General features: G+C 38.3%; 1 protein-coding gene across 4 annotated transcripts in view; it reads right to left on the reverse strand.

Moving 5' to 3' along the window:
- LOC127455972 (multiple PDZ domain protein-like) overlaps positions 1–13,034 on the reverse strand; it is a 139,056-nt gene extending 126,022 nt beyond the window's left edge. For all 4 annotated transcript variants that reach the window (XR_007899768.1, XM_051724213.1, XM_051724221.1 and 1 more), the window contains exon 1: positions 12,903–13,034. The gene's annotated coding sequence lies outside the window, so the exon portion shown is untranslated. The remainder of the gene's footprint in view (positions 1–12,902) is intronic.
- Between the last annotated feature and the right edge of the window lie 1,074 nt (positions 13,035–14,108).

The raw sequence follows: 14,108 nt of genomic DNA on the forward strand, positions 1-14,108 counted from the left end.
GTAGGATAAAGTTCATCTCTGTGAAAAAGAAAGCATGTAATATTCAAAAGAGTTTGTGAGTGCACGTGAGCATGTGTGTGTTTTGTGTATACATGCGCATGTGTGTTAGTACACGTGTGTGTATGTGCGCGTGCACAGGTCAGAGCCTTTATGTTTGCAAGCACACATGCACGTATGTGAACATGAACATGATGAACATGCTCCTGAACACTCAATTTTTCTCTTTTTTTGATCTCCCCAATTAATTTTCATTGGCTGGTCATTTTTGACCGGGAACACCACAAGTGTGACTTTGTGCCATTTTGTACAAAATAAAAGCATTTCAAAACATTAAACATTAAAGCACACAAGTGTGATAAATAGTACAGAATGGTTTCATATTTTATTTAATATTGCCAAAATTATCCACAAATAATGGTTTTTTCACTCAAAAATGGAGGGGCATAAGCTCAGGTCAATGAGGCCTACAATCAATTAGCTCCAAATAGAAATACAAAACATGTGCTAATTGAAAGAAAACAAGTTGGCAAAAAGATCTAATCCAATATTTGGTGATAATATAGCATAACGAGAGATTTATAAGAAATGTTTAATAGGCCGGTCATTTCTGACCGGGAACACAAAATTAGGTAAAGGATTTCAACACAGCACAAGGGTTAAGTTGCTTCAAAAGAAAATAGTAAGTATGAGGTCCACTTCTCAAGAGCATCGAATCATATTGAGATATACTGGTTTGCCCGCCCCACCCCTCTTAAAATAAATCGAGGATTGCCACTGTTTGTGGATTATTTCACTTGACTCTGTAGATTTATCAAAACTACAAGGTCACAGAGCAACTAAATACAAAGATCTTCAAACAATCTTGATCAGTACTGGTTTGAGCTGCAGGAGTGTTAAGGTACTCTAAGGAGCTGCATACTACATAACTCATCTCAAATCACAAAGAGGTCTGGCGACTTGTGGGCAGACAAGCCTTCCTCCCAACACCCCAGTGGTTCCCATGGTGACAGGACACAGAGGCTGGGGGAAACAGTGTGCACCTGGTTTTCTTAGAGATAGCTGTATGCAACAGGTCAAGGTGAATAGCTGCCATTGTGGGTCTAAGCAGACAATAATGTGAGTTATTGTCCTCATTGAATGTGTTTACATGCACTTTAAACGTTCGATTTCAGTTGGACCAGTCCATGTTTTGCGAAATTGAACTAACGGACATTGACATAGCTAGGCTTTGTCCAGCATGTATACATGTTAATTGGACCACAACTGACCTCGGCATTATGCGCATGCTCTGAAATACAAAGGTGCTCCGCAACGTGTATTTAAACCGAAAGTTGAACGAAACACAAAGCAGAGAAGGATAGCACCAACAACACAGAGGTATCATGGCGAACGCAATAAATTTTCATTTTTGGATGGATCAGCAGTTTGTAAGCCATTCACACCTGTGACACATTGATGTGCCACTAATTATTATGCTTTTGTTTCTATTCTGCCCATTGACTAATCCTATTATCTGTCTGCCATCCCTTACAAAAAATCTAAACTGGCCGCAAATTTCCCACTCATTATTTTCACATGCAAATGAGCTTGTTATTTGCCGCAAATGTTTGCCAGAAATTGGAAGTTCTGTTCTTCCTGTAGTGGTGATCCTGCAGCAAACCTTTGGCAGCAATGGACAATTTGCAACGAGTTTGCCGCAAAGCTCATTTGCATATGAAAATTATGAGTGGTGAATTTGTTGTAATGTTTTGTAAGGGCTAGGTTAACATGCTAACATTAGCAGTAGCGCCATGAATACTGAATGTAAACATTACAAGTTACAAATTATCTAATGCATATATCTTACTTCCAACGTACATCTGATCTGGACCAAAATCAATGAGTAAAGAATGTAAGAAATGCATGTGGCTGTAAAGTTTTTCATGTTGTTGTGCCTGTTGTTTGCGTCTCGCTGTTGAGAAGCTAGTTAGCTCACTTCTTCGATGTGCTAATATGACGCAAAAGGACAACCGGAAACAGTCTAAATCACATCCTCAGCTGACATCCTTCCTTCAGCTATAGCTCGATTATAACTGCCCATGTAAACGTACTCATTGACTACTATGGACGTTAAAATGGATTTACTAAAGATAAGTTAAAACTGTCCAGTGGACAATATCTACCATCAGCTGGTCTTAAAGACCCCATGAAATTGATTTACGAGCACAGTTTTCTTTACTGTTTTGATGTACATCATATCAAAACAGGAAGTAGGGGTGGGAAATATTGAAGGGCTCATCTCTTTTTTAAACAGCCTATACCATTTAGGTCACACCATCAGAACCATGATTTGCTATTTCCTTTTGTTGCAGGTATTTTTATTTTATTGGTCAAAAATTTGGATAGGCCCATGTGTGCAAGAAGAGTCATAATTCTTTTTTTTCTCAACAAACTATAAATTTGAAATGTGTATATCAGCCAAACGTTTATTTTGTAAAAGTTTGAAATACACTACCACTCAAAGCTAAAGGCCGTGACACACCAAACCGACATCAAAGAACTAGCGGCGACAAAAGCCGACTGTGGTGTCGCCTCACATCACCTGTGTCTGGGCCAAAAAGTTACTCTTGAACACGCTGCAAAGACTACACAAAACGGCCAACTAGCACGTACATTCTGTGCCTGCGTGAGAGGAAATAACTCTCCATACCAGCAGGTGGCAGTAGTCTGTATTCGTCATTCAAAAAGGGAAACCGGAAGAGCTAGGGCTGCGGATAAACAAACTGTAAATAAAGCAGTGCTTGCTTACCATTTTCACACCAATCTCGCTCACCACAGACGAATGCTCAGATGAGATGAAGATGAAAAATGAAAAGAGCCTTCTGTGTGTGCCCTCTTGACTTCATCGTTTGCTTGCTTTCGTCACTTCCATTTTTCTTCTCTGCACTGGTTCGCTAAGCTGAACAGCCAGTCAGACTGATCTGTCTCACTGACGTGCTCCGCCGCCGATTCAACATGCTCGGTCTGCCGAAAAGCCTCCGACGGGGGTCCGACCATCGGCTTGTTGTGTCACGGCCTTAACAGACATGGACTAAAAGCCACAAAACTAAGATTTTGAATTCAACTTTAAGTGGTTGTCCAGAAAAAAAAAATTGTCCTGGGATACAACATCAACAATCATGGACAATGTCTGTAATAGCCCTTTTCCACAGAAATGGCTTTGGTTCGCATGCCTGTGTTCTGCCGGTTCACGGGGCAATCTGGAGCCTTTCGTAAGCCGGCCGCACTTTTCCACTGACTTCTGAACCGAACAGTGACGTAATGGGTTATGCAACTACTTTCCCTGCCCATAAACAAACATGGCATGTCACAACAGTGTTTGTGTACAGCTTTTCCTCTTGTTTTTGAGGGCATACAGTATTTAAATATATGAAGTAATGCAATCCAACGTTATTACATTGCTTAACTAGATTGTTAGAGACGTCATCTACACTAAAGACGACAGGTAATGTAATTACATTATTTTGTATGAACTTATGGCTTAACTTGCTAAATTCTGTAAACTGTAACAGTTGAATCATTATTAACATTGGTGTAGCAGATGGTTATATTTGGAGTTTTGCCATAACATATAATGTCTTGATTGAGAATCCCTAAGTTTACTTAACAGATAGCCACAATCTTCCGAAGTTAGTGAGTAGCTAGTCAAAAATCCCATTACTAAACAAAACAATGCACAAAATAAGAGGACAACAGTGTAAGGAAAGCTAACAAAATTGGCAAATATAATAACTTACTGAGATCAGCAGCAGAGGACACCGGCGATTCTGTTTATCTGTGTATAAGTGTTTTTCAATTTGTTTATGATTTGTTCAATTGTCTGATTGAAGCCGGCATGCATCTTTTCATGCTGAATCTTCTTGTAGACAATTTTTTCCCTTTTGTGATCTCTATAGTTAATCTCGGATCTCAGTAAAGACCATATCGCAAGTAGAGTGCGTTACCTGAACACTTTTGATGTCTGATCATTTTGTGGGTTTTTTATTGTTTTTATAGAGTGAAGAAGTACTCTTTGCTGCAGACGGTAGCTACTGTTGTTGTGTGGGAAAAATTTGGTGACAAAACATTATCCCGCCCACCGCCTCCTGACGTAATCGGTTCCTGCATGGAGACCAGCAAGCTTTTGGGGCTGGTGTCAAACCAGGTTTTTGGCCCCAGAACGGCCTTCTCTGTGGTGGAAATGCATGGAAAACCATAAATCTGAACCAGCCCAGGAACCCGCCCCCGAACCATGTCGGTGGAAAAGGGCTATAAGTGTCTGTTTTGACATGTAGTATCTAAATGGTTGGCTGTCTCATATATGATAGCAGAGAATGTGGGATGGCTTATCTCAGCTCTGCATCACTAAAAAGAAACCTGGGGTCACAAGACATCTAGGATAAATCTAGGACCAGCTCTGAAAACTGAGATCTGTGTGGTCAGTGGCTGCATTAACACAGTGGTTCTCAGTTGCTGGGCATGATTCAAAACTTGTAAAAATGTAAATACTTGTAAACAGAACAAGTATGCACAATAGTGCATGTAATAGTTATGGATTTAAACAATAAATATGCAACAAAACATACTTGCAATATAACATGCAATTTCAAGACTTCATATTTATTAAAAGAATACATGGAATTTTTACATTTTAGAAAGCTCAAATCTGATGAAAAGGTAATGATAAAACAGAATTTGTAAAATTAATATTTTCGTAATGTAATGTATATTTAACAACATTATCTGAGAGAGAATTTCTTTCATATGTATGCAAAATGAAGATTACAACTGAAATATACCCAATCAATGAATCAAATCGAAACTGGAATTGAATCAAGAGCTTATGAATCAGAATAGAAACAAATTGGAAAATCAGTAACAGTACCTAGCCCTAACATACAACAAAAATAAACATGGTTTGTGCCGACCACAATGTGTTTTGTGCAGTGAGTTATTGGCTGCCGAAATCATAAACCCATTGAAATTGTTTGGTCAGTGTTGATGAATTTTTTGAATTTCTTTTGAACATTTTTTTTTTGTGTAGTGCTGGGTCACAACTTGATGTCTAATGTAAAATCTGGATCCTGAAGTAAAAACAGTTGAAAACCACCACTTTGCCATATCAAAAACAAAGCTGTAAATGGTGACCAATATAATGACTTCTTGGCTCACAGCCCTCTATTTAGCCTTGATGTTGTCTTCATATGGGATAATACTCTTACTTCAGGATTAACATCTTCTTGTGGTCACCCCCCAACACACTCCCCCACACTAGTTTAATTAACAGTGACATCTACAACAAGAAGCAGATAAAGTATTTTCCCTCTGTCCTGTGACACAGTTTTAACCAGAGTGAGACCAGGACATGCAGCCTGGAATGAGACAAATAGCTGTTTCAATCCAATGCATATGTTCTGTTCTACAACAGCCATTTCTGCAAAGATGGAAAGTTGGATGTTTGTAAAAGTGTTCCATACACTCTGTGTAACTACAGAAAGATAAAGTAATGAATGAAATAACTACATCACAATCTGAAGTTACACAGATGTAGCTGACATGTTATCTGCATAATAAATGCATTGTTTTCCCACTAAAGCTGTTGGAAACATTTGGGTTTAACAGTCTGATATAGAGAGCGATACTGGCCGCCAGATTGTTTCAAAAATCCATAATTCATTTGCGTAATTACAGATTATAAATGAATTATAATCTGAAGTTATTCCAGAATGACTGGGTCTACTGATAAAGACTGAAGCAGAAAATAAAATCTTCACTAAAGGCCAGAGAATGTGTTTACGTGTAAAACGTTTCAGGTTTCTTCAACTATGGGCACTATTGGCCCAGTGGACTTTTAAAAAAATAAACTCCCCTAAAACACACCTTTCATACTCTCGTTAGTTTATTTAATTTCTCTGCTAACAATATGCAACAGTGGATATACAGGTGCATCTCAATAAATTAGAATGAGGTGGAAAAGTTCATTTATTTCAGTAATTCAACTCAAATTGTGAAACTCGTGTATTAAATAAATTCAATGCACACAGACTGAAGTAGTTTAAGTCTTTGGTTCTTTTAATTGTGATGATTTTGGCTCACATTTAACAAAAACCCACCAATTCACTATCTCAAAAAATTAGAATATGTTGACATGCCAATCAGCTAATCAACTCAAAACACCTGCAAAGGTTTCCTGGTCCTTCAAAATGGTATCTCAGTTTGGTTCACTAGGCTACACAATCATGGGGAAGACTGCTGATCTGACAGTTGTCCAGAAGACAATCACTGACACCCTTCACAAGGAGGGTAAGCCACAAACATTCATTGCCAAAGAAGCTGGCTGTTCACAGAGTGCTGTATCCAAGCATGTTAACAGAAAGTTGAGTGGAAGGAAAAAGTGTGGAAGAAAAAGATGCACAACCAACCGAGAGAACCGCAGCCTTATGAGGATTGTCAAGCAAAATCGATTCAAGAATTTGGGTGAACTTCACAAGGAATGGACTGAGGCTGGGGTCAAGGCATCAAGAGCCACCACACACAGACGTGTCAAGGAATTTGGCTACAGTTGTCGTATTCCTCTTGTTAAGCCACTCCTGAACCACAGACAACATCAGAGGCGTCTTACCTGGGCTAAGGAGAAGAAGAACTGGACTGTTGCCCAGTGGTCCAAAGTCCTCTTTTCAGATGAGAGCAAGTTTTGTATTTCATTTGGAAACCAAGGTCCTAGAGTCTGGAGGAAGGGTGGAGAAGCTCATAGCCCAAGTTGCTTGAAGTCCAGTGTTAAGTTTCCACAGTCTGTGATGATTTGGGGTGCAATGTCATCTGCTGGTGTTGGTCCATTTGTGTTTTTTGAAAACCAAAGTCACTGCACCCATTTACCAAGAAATTTTGGAGCACTTCATGCTTCCTTCTGCTGAAAGATGCTGATTTCATTTTCCAGCAGGATTTGGCACCTGCCCACACTGCCAAAAGCACCAAAAGTTGGTTAAATGACCATGGTGTTGGTGTGCTTGACTGGCCAGCAAACTCACCAGACCTGAACCCCATAGAGAATCTATGGGGTATTGTCAAGAGGAAAATGAGAAACAAGAGACCAAAAAATGCAGATGAGCTGAAGGCCACTGTCAAAGAAACCTGGGCTTCCATACCACCTCAGCAGTGCCACAAACTGATCACCTCCATGCCATGCCGAATTGAGGCAGTAATTAAAGCAAAAGGAGCCCCTACCAAGTATTGAGTACATATACAGTAAATGAACATAGTTTCCAGAAGGCCAACAATTCACTAAAAATGTTTTTTTTTATTGGTCTTATGATGTATTCTAATTTTTTGAGATAGTGAATTGGTGGGTTTTTGTTAAATGTGAGCCAAAATCATCACGATTAAAAGAACCAAAGACTTAAACTACTTCAGTCTGTGTGCATTGAATTTATTTAATACACGAGTTTCACAATTTGAGTTGAATTACTGAAATAAATGAACTTTTCCACAACATTCTAATTTAGTGAGATGCACCAGTACATGTATCACAAAATAATTTTCAATTGTGTGAACCAAGCAACATAAAAAAAATTTTTCATCACATCAAACAAGTGTATTTGTCTGCATCCCGAAAGACACCCACTACACCACAACCTCACTCCAAGTAACAACCCACTAAGGTCATAAAGTGATTCTACTGGCTAAAATAACTTTTAAAATCCTACACAATCACTGTATGATTCATGTTGTCTTAAATGTGTAAACCTGACAAAGAATAACTTTTAAAATAAATTATGTCACATATCATATTATTTAAACCGAAGATATAAATGGTGACATTCAAAATTTCTCTGTTCTGTTTTCTCCAGTTTGCTGACAAGCTAACTGGTTAGCCTATTAGCTTAGCATATGCAAGCTTCTTCTCCTCTTTATTTTCATCACATTTCTCCTTACTGTCGCCACCTACTGATACGGCGGTATGACTGTATTCAATAGAACTTTTAAGTTGCTGTATATTTAATAATTTTACAAACTCTTCATTTTTTAATCTTTGTGGTTAAGGTTAGGTTTAGGGGTAGGGATAGGTATAGGGTTGCTGTGTAACTCAAATAAACATGAATTGTCATTTTTAATAACTGAAAATGTTAATACTGGCTATCAGGATATCAGTTGTACATATACAAATGGAATACACACATAAACACAAAACAAATGACATTCAAAACAAAATGGCATACACACACAAATGCTACGACCAGGTACTTGGTACTTGTATCGGTCTTCAAAACTGGTATAGATGCACCCGTATGTGACGCTGCTGTTCTACCCGCTCCAAACGGAACTCGAACCGGCGTCTCCAGCATGGGAGGTGGGTGCGCTAACAAGGAGGTTAAAGGCTACAGCCTCTAACTTCAGTCGCTAGTGCACCTCTTGAGGTCAGGAGAGTGAGGTTTATACACATTGCACAGCTATCTGTCAGCTGGCCACCATTACAAGTACAAACAACTCATGCCGCATTCTTCTTCGACAGCTCTGTGTGAGGAACAGAGTTAAACTAAAGGTTTTAATTGCTGAAAATGTTCCTCTCCATGATGGCAATCACATCTCATTCAAAAGACATCCAAACTTTGATGGTGACGAAAAGACTGGCGTGAACAGTAAAACCAACCTGTAGTTAGCTGACCCAACAGTCCTCAAAAAGTTAGCTGTAACTTTTAAATTGTCTGGTTAAGCTTAATGAAATGTTGTTTCATGTCGCTGTTGGCTATCAAAATCGCAATGGCAAAAACCAAGGGCTTTACTTTAATCTCATTTCGTCAACAGAGCTGACTGAACTGGAGATCACTGCAAACTCAAGTATGTTCTCAAGATGGCACCGAGTATGGCTGCTGCGTTGCGAGCTCCGACACAACATTGCAGTTTTTTGTTTGTTTTGTTTACCGTTCTTATATTTTTTGTCTTGGATGTTGTCTGCCTTATTGTCTACGACAGACAAACACTTTTGGACATTGGTTCTGCAATTGCAAACTATAAACCAGACTTCAAATTCCACAATGCCGACCCGCTGTTTACAAACACGGCAGCGGAGCCCTTTGTCTGGGTAGCCCGGCCGCGGAAAGCAGAAGGAAAAAGTGGAAGGAGAGCCGGCGTTCTCATCAGAGTAAGATGTCGCACAAATCGACCCCCGCTACCCAGTATTTTACTGGCAAATGTTCAGTCTCTGGACAACAAGCTCTGCGAGCTGAGAGCGCGGATCTCTTTCCAACGAGAGATGAGGGATTGCTGCATTATCTGCCTAACAGAAACTTGGATGTCTGCTGAGATTCCAGATTCAGCCATCGAACCCGCGGGGTTCTCTGTGCACCGAGGATCATCAGAGGCTCCAGCCACCCGAGCCATGGGCTGCTCTCAATGCTACCATCAGGCAGGCGGTATTGCAGCATCAGGACCCGCACCAGCCGACTTCATGACAGCTTCTTCCCCCAAGCAATCAGACTTTTGAACTCTTTATCTCTCACGATCAATATACATCAGCACTGCACTTTATTAATCTTATTATCTCACACTGGACTGTCATAAATTATATTCTCTCTTAACAACACACTGGCAACTGACTATCAACCGACAGCCTGAATGTCAATACAGTACAATACAACCTACTGTACATTTAATATATACTATATATACTATTTTTATTGTATAATGTGTATTCTATATTGTGTGTATGTGTATTCTATATTGTGTGTATTGTATACTGTACATTGTATATTGTGTTGTGTGTAATTATGTGTATATTAGATATGTAAATTGTGATGTGTAAATCTGTTTATTGTAAATTGGTATATGTCTCATCACTGTCATGACTGCTATGTTGCTCGGAACTGCACCCAAGACTTTCACCCACTATTGCACTTGTGTATATGGTTGAGTGACAATAAAAGTGATTTGATTTGTTATTACTCATATCATTATAATACTAGTGTAGCTAAGATATTTGTATATTTATGATGACTTTGTGTCGTTCTTTCGTTTAATCGATGATTATAACTAGCTGTGTTACTAGCAATAGTGTTCCCAAACCTAGCTAGCCTTGAACCTGTCCTGAAGGCTAATTTTATTTTATATTATATTTTAGAGATATCTGGAAGAGCTAGCTAGCGCTAGCTGTCTAATATGTCAAATCTAACACAACAGTTTTCCGGCTTTCTGCCACCACTTAGTGCGCATCCCCTACAATGTTTGTAAACAATGGAATTGGTCTATTGATGCCAAAGGTTTTTTATTGAAAGCAGTGGGCTTACCAGCCAGGTCGCAATTCAGGCATTATTGGGTGATTTTGGCATGTACATAGTGATACGCAGGCACACTTGCACAAGCGGAAGTACTTGACGCCTTGGAAGTGAGAACCTGTTACAACTGCAGACTACATGTACGCCTTACTATAACGATGAAAATTAAAAAAGCCATGCAAAAGTTAAAAACATTTGATAGAAAGTGTTGTAATAGATAACTTGAGATTCATGTGTATATTTCTTTTTGCATGTAATTATGACATAATGACATTTCAGCTAACCCTTACAAAAAATCTTTTTTAGTTTTGGCAAACTAGCCGCAAACTTGCCACTCATTATTTTCACATGCAAATGAGCTTGTGATTTGCTGCAAATGTTTGCCAAAAGTTTGCAGCTCACCCCTACAGTGGTAAACCTGCAGCAAACCTTTGGCAACAAAATTTGCCGCATGTTTGCCGCAAAGCTAATTTGCATGTGAAAATAATCAGAACTCTCCATTTTTTTTTTTAAGGGCAAAGCTCGCAACAACTTCAAATTCAGACAATTCAAGGAGAGCACATGCACTAAACATTTGATTTTGTCAACCAACTTTGTGAATTTGCTGCCCCAAAAAATTGTTCTTTAAAATATATTTGAAAACCCAGACGATAATTACAGATGCAATACAGGCCTACTTTACAGAACACTTGACATTCTCATGCATAAGCTCTGTGATCATTTCTCAGTCAATCGAATGCGTGTTCTTCAGTAAGTTCACCCGGTGTAACAGCACAACCGAGTCTAAAAATGTGCCAGACCACCAGTGTTGATATTCTTCTCAATGAGATCATAATTTTCAACACTATGATTAACCACGGACAGTCCAAAAATGACAAGCTGTCACTTTTCGAACAAAAAAATGTCAGTGAATCTGAATAAGGTTTAGATAGATTGTAATTACTGCGCCACTAGAGCCACTGAACGGAATTGCAAAAATAAACATCTGCTGCAGCCAAATATCAATACTTTCCTATTATATAGTATGCCAAAAACAGTATGCCAATGGAGTAGTATGTCCGAAACAGTGAGCAAGAAATACCCAGGTGACCTACTATTTTCTGTGAGATTCTGAAGTGTGGATCGACTGGACAATTTACGATCCGATAATCCCTCAGGACCTAATGAGACATCACGTTCAAAATGCTGGATTTAAAAGAACAGTGGTGAACTTGACAGATGTCTATTTTAAAAGTTGTTCCTTGTGCTTTAATGGTGCTTGTTTAACAAAACCAGAGTAGATTATTTTTGCGGATGTTTTTATTATGTCATATATTCATATATTTATAAATAAAAATACATTAAAAAAAAAAGCTCAAAGTTTCATTAAATGCTGAAATTCTCTACAAAAAGAAATGTTGGTAGGAGTAGGGCATAATAATCTTTTATTTGTGATTCTTGGAGAGAGAAAAAAGTAGTAATATATATATATATATATATATATATATATATATATATATATATATATATATATATATATATTTTTTTTTTTTGTTTTTTTTTTGTTTTTTTTTTTTTTTAAATGTTATGATTAATCTATGAAAAACTATTGTCCACAAAATGAAAGTCATTTTGTTTTTAATGGGACCCCTTTAGACCCTCATGACTGTTTGTGAAGTTTAAAATATATACACAATATTTTATCATATCATAAAATGTTAATATTTTGACATTTTTATGAAAAGGCACATTTTGTTCAGGTCATAGAGTAACCCTGAGAAAGCGTCTTGATAATTTTGCCAAAAAAATTATGACATTAGTTTAAAAAAACAACAAAAAAAAAAATTATCTTTGGCTCATTCTTGTTTTAAAAATGTAGTGGGCCTATTTCATATTTTTATGATGAATTTTCATATATTAAGACTGAAAGTCTGGGCCTGTGGAAAGATATATAGAATCTGCAGCAAGCAAAAAAAAAAAAAAAAAAATTAAAAAAAAAAAAATGATGAATGCACCTTAGAAATCTTACAATGTGACGTTATACTACAAAACAAAGTGTTCATTTCAATACACATCAGCTCCTTGGACATACAAGTGCCCATAGTTGAAGAAACACAGGATGCAAACACCGTTTATATGCACAGGGACGTTCAGCATTATCCTGAGAAGATCATTAATGTTTTGCCCATTATTTCAGCCCTATGTTGATATAAATATTAGTTGGTAAACTCATGTTTAAGGGCCTACGTCCTATAAACCGCGTCCCGTTACTCGCAGATCGCGCTGATCTCTCCGTGTTTATTGGCTGTTTTGTCCTCAATCCTTCTGCTGCAGCTGGGAATAAAATCCGTTTTCCCCTCCCAGCTCCGATGAAGCAACAGGACGCAGGCGTGGCGAACGGCAAGAAAAGTTTACAAACGGAACACATAATGGGAAACGGTTATTAAAACAACGACACCCGGGCGATGTTTATCAAAGCAGCGATGATGCGCGCGCCGTCGCTCACGTCGATGCATTGTTTAATTCCAACAAATGCGCGTGAGTTACAAGGTATCCAACCCAAAGCACGTCAAACACAGCCGCGCTATTCATGCCCGTTTGAGGAGAATAAAGATAGTTTTATAGAGATTCACTTACATGAGCGGCGGTATATGGCTACGGGACGGAGTCTGTCCGGTACTGTTGTGGTAAATATGGGCGCTGTGTTTGAAACCGGAGCAGCCCCGTAACACACACACACACGCATCACACACTGCTGCGCCTCTCCGTGGCTGCCGTGACCACTGACCTCCTGAAGGCTCCCGCCCCCCAAACATCTGAACAATAAGAACATGCCAGTCTATATATTGTTATCCTTACAAATGCAAATAAAAGCAAACCAATAAATAAATAAGAACATGCCAGTGCATAGATAAGAGATAGACATACAACAATGGCAACAGTATTTGACAGCCTAAAATGATCACCAGAGATGGTATAATGTGTAGAATAACTTAATACATAAATAAAACTTCTTATACATTTTTACCAATAAGTGGCACTGTCACCAAATTTATATGGGATTGACAGGTCATGGTCGTTATTAAACATGCATAGTTTCATGTCATTAGCATTAGCATTGCATTAGCACAGCCTGTGGGGGGATGGGGGGAGGTAACCTCCTAATAATCAAAAAAGTCACAACCCCCAACATTTATACCATGATCAATGAATATTTATACCATGATCAATGGAAACATGTAAATGCTTCACCTTTCAAACAATTTTTGGTTGATCAAGGCCATGATCAGATCTTTATTTAATGTGATACATTTTTACCATTGGTGAGACCTTTCAGATTTTCAAGATTTCAAATGGTCAAAAGTCCCCTAACCCCATAGGCTATATTCCTGCATCAAGCACATATACTGAAAGCAAATGTAAGCTGCACCCAAAATGCAAGACAGCAGGACCATTAATCTAAGACTTTACAGGTCAACCGGTTCATGTTTTTTAACAAATGTTAGTGTCAGGATGACTAATTGGGGCATAGAAGAAAAATATCAGAACTAATTACAGTAGGTGCACTCATTTTCTCTCTCTTTCCCAGAAAATATGTTGTAAATACTTTATCAAATAAGACTGACTGCATGAATGGCCACACTTCATGCTATCAGACAAGACTTCATCCTGTTCAGAATATTGTTTGGCTATTTGCAGAATGGAATAGCTTGCTGCATACTGCACAGACAACACTGTATACTGCTTTGGCTACTATTAAATAAAAGTTATTGTTATTTGTATTGCGCTTTTCACAGTAAACTTCGTTTCCAAAAATAGATAAGATTGTATCCTGTAACACAG

This window comes from Myxocyprinus asiaticus, chromosome 2, assembly GCF_019703515.2.
Source record: "Myxocyprinus asiaticus isolate MX2 ecotype Aquarium Trade chromosome 2, UBuf_Myxa_2, whole genome shotgun sequence".
NCBI lineage: Eukaryota > Metazoa > Chordata > Actinopteri > Cypriniformes > Catostomidae > Myxocyprinus > Myxocyprinus asiaticus.